Raw genomic sequence first — 3,708 nt, 5'->3', positions numbered from 1 at the left:
GGCGTAGCTGGGTTGGTTGGCTAAAGTAGCTCATTCTACCCCAAAATCATATATTTTACGTCAGATAACTCATTCCGGATTGCGAGATACGCCCGATCTAAGGTCCGACGGTTCGGATCACTTCTATCGTCGACCGGGCCTTTTCTGATCCATCTTGGCCATGAAACTGTCCGCGACCTGCTCTACATCAATATCCTTATACAAACCGAGGGAACTCATATGCAACTCTCATATTACAAAAAGTACTAGCACAAACAATCCATGTATTGACACAAACCATTGTAAATAAATGCCATTTGATGTTGTATTCTAGTATATACCCATCTTGTTCTCCAAAAACGATCATCGCAAACATCCAAAAGATGATGCAGACTAGTTCATAGGTCACTGCAAAGCAGTACACAGCACAAACTTTGAAAACTAAGGGAACGTACTTCGTCTAAAAATGAATCCTTCAAGGATCCTCTAGCTTTCTTAATGATTTGGATAGCCTCTAAATTTGTACTTACCTGCCAAGAAAAGAGATGATGATTTAGAATAAAGCTGAAATTGAATTGTCACAACTAAAACAAACTAACAAGAAAAACATGCTTACTAAAACAAACTTGCACCAAAAAGGTAATTGATGTGAGTGCAATAGTGTAGCAAACTAGCAGCAAATGCTAGTTTAGTTTAGTTAACATGGGCAAAATGGAAATTGAACTACAAATTGGCAGACAAAATACCCAACTGATTCTCAAAATCCAATCTTATATGTTGGGGGAATGTTCAGATAATCAACAGATGATATAGTTAGAAGAGGCAACTGTTGTAGTAAAGAGGTGGTGGTAATTCAAATTGTGAAATAACATTAAATTCTAGTTAAGTAGTGAATGCTAATTCAGTTTAGCATGGTATACTATGACATGGAATTGCAAAAAATTATCCTTAATAAACAATACAGAAAGATCACAATCTTTCAAGCCCCAACATGTTAAAAAAAGCATATTCTTGGACCACTTTCTCCAAATCCTCTAGAAAATATGTTTCAGCAGATTGTCTCCTTGCAATCAAATCATTTCAGAAATTTAAACCAAAAACAAATCAGTAAATATTTATTTCCATAGGCTATGAAAAACTACCCAAGAACTGTATTGCCATGGAACTATGAAGATGCATATACCTTCTTGAAGATGCAAACTTCAAAGTGGCATTGTTGCAATGGTGCATCCAAATAAGCACTTGGAAGTACAAAAACCACAAACGCCAAAATCCCCAAATTGAAGTTAAATCCTGACAACCCAAGCAAGAATTTTAACATTTCATCAATCTTGAAAGAATTCAAGAACTTTTATAAACAATAACTCAAACAGAGTAAAGGCATCTCACAGAAATCCTTCCTTCTTAAATAATTATAGCATTACCCTCAATCTTTGGAACCTCAGGCCCAAAAAAATCCCAAATCAACATCCATGGCAGCTTTTTCCTGAGGATTCTCCTCAAGAAGAGCTTGAGGAGCTGCAGCCCGATCGATGACCTGCATTTGTTGGGCCCGATCCCTCTCGTCCTTTGGGACTTTCAGAATCTTCTTGAACTAGTAGTACTTGCACTCCAGAGCATTCGGACTATCATCATCTACTTTCCTAGCTGCGACAGCAAAGGAGTTGTTGGAAATCTCCTGGAACTCCCACGTCTTTCTTTCACAGTCCACTGCATTCTTCCACACTCCAAGATATGAGTCGTCGTTAGAAACTCTGATCTCATTTGGGCTGTTGGGGTTTCTTCTACCACGGAAATGATTGTCTGCTTTGTTTCGGGGTATTCTGGAAGAATCATCGATCTCAGATGGAGAGACGGGAGGGTTGTCAGTCAAAGAGCCGCAGCTCTGGCCACCGTTCAATGGCCCACTGCTGTGAGAAAGCCTTCCTAATGTACGTGATGACACCTCTTACTGCAATTTTCCACCATAAGTGTAATAAGTCGGTTTTTTTTTTGTAAAAAAAATAAAATAAAATAAAAAAAAAAAAAAAACGGAGATGTACATTTTTCAGATTTCACACCTCAAAAAATCATGTTAAAAAAGCTGAAAAGAGACAAATAACCAAAAATAAGTAAATAAATAAAGAAATTTCAAGAAAAAAAAAAAACAAAACAAAACAAACAAACAAACAATGAACAATACAAAATGGAAAAAATAGAAACCGAAAATAAAATTCCTAAAAATAAAACAGGATTACTATAAAAAAAATAAAAAACTAATTTTTCAAGATCAAGTCAAGAAATCTCCAGAAAAGACTAAGATCCAATTTGTAAAAGGAAAAAAAAAAAAATGCCATGATTTTCCAAAATCCCATTCACGTAAGCATAAACAGAAAAAACTAAAAGACCAAAAAAAAAAAAAAATCATTATTTGAAAAGGAGAGCCTAATTTGAAAACCCTAAGTTGCTACCGCTTCTTCAACTAATCGATTTTTATTTTTATCTTACAGAACTTACCAACTGAGACCGTTCTATGACGAGCTGCGACGTGACGGAGGAAGCGAAGCGGAAGGGATTTTCGGTGACCATCGCTTCCGCCACCTCTCCTTCCACATCTTTCGATATTGCTCCTCTGTAAATCCATGAAAAATCCACAAAACTGGGGGAGGGGGGGGGGGGCGAAGAGATATTAGGGCGAGAGAGAGATACAGAGAAAGGGTGGAGAGGATTAGGGCGAGAGAGAGAGAAAGAGATGACGCTCCTCGAGCTCTGAGTTGTGCGAACGGTTCAAAGGAGATCGAAGTTAAATAGGCCTCACAACGATGTATTTATCATATCTACACCGTTCATCAATTTGGAGAGATTATTTTAGATCCTGATCCGAAAACTGAATAATTTACAACGTTCAAGTGGACCACACCACAAATAGCAGTGGAGAAATGATTCTCACCGTTAAAACATAACAAAAAGACCAGGATGAAGAGAAAAAAACATATATCATGATGATCCAAAATTTTTGTGACCCTCGGAAGGGTTTCAATGGCAGGCGTTCTTTCCACTGCGTTTTACAGTGTGTTCCATTTGAATTTTAGATCCATCTAATTTTTCTGCTCAAGACTTACGTCCAACTCACCAAGTGTACGGACAGTTTGGATATAACTCATACATCATGATGGGACTCGCAGAACTTGGTGACGTCAACACAGCTAGGGGAAATAGATGGGCTACTTCTCCACCACGAAATCGGATTGTGTACTGAGTTACTCACTACGCTCTTATCCTACCGATTAAACTTACTTCGGCCCACTGTGAATGTACGTAGTCTATCCATGCCGTCCATTCGTTTTTCCATCTAATCTAAGGGGATGATCCCAAAATTGAAGCATATCCGTTGATCAAGTGGATAATACCACCGGAAGTAATGGGGATAATGATTTCCACCGTTGAAACCTTTTTAGGCCCCATGGTGATTTTTTTATCATTCAACCTGTTAATAAGATCATAAATGCTGTGATAAAGGGAATAAAACAATATATGCTTGATCCAAAACTACTATGGCCCCAGGAATTTTTTAACCGTAGATGTTCAATTCAACTGTTTCCTATGGTGTGGCCATTTGAATATTAGATATCTCTCATTTTTGAACTCAAGCACTAAAATTATTTGGTAATATAATTGGACAAAGTGGATAAAATACATAAATCATAGTAAACCCCACAGAGTTTACTCTGTATGCTAAGCGTAGTGAGT

General features: G+C 37.5%; 1 long non-coding RNA gene across 1 annotated transcript; it reads right to left on the bottom strand.

The window, feature by feature from the left end:
* Window positions 1–977: 977 nt before the first annotated feature.
* Window positions 978–2,586, bottom strand: LOC131231533 (uncharacterized). Its single transcript, XR_009164416.1, has 2 exons — window positions 2,476–2,586; window positions 978–1,930 (listed from the first exon to the last, which is right to left on the bottom strand). It is a non-coding gene; the product is annotated as an uncharacterized LOC131231533 (long non-coding RNA).
* Window positions 2,587–3,708: the final 1,122 nt, after the last annotated feature.

Source organism: Magnolia sinica, chromosome 17 (genome assembly GCF_029962835.1).
Source record: "Magnolia sinica isolate HGM2019 chromosome 17, MsV1, whole genome shotgun sequence".
Taxonomy (NCBI): Eukaryota; Viridiplantae; Streptophyta; class Magnoliopsida; order Magnoliales; family Magnoliaceae; genus Magnolia; species Magnolia sinica.
The sequence above is the reverse complement of the archived record's forward strand: the minus strand, read 5'-3'. Positions and strand labels throughout refer to the sequence as shown.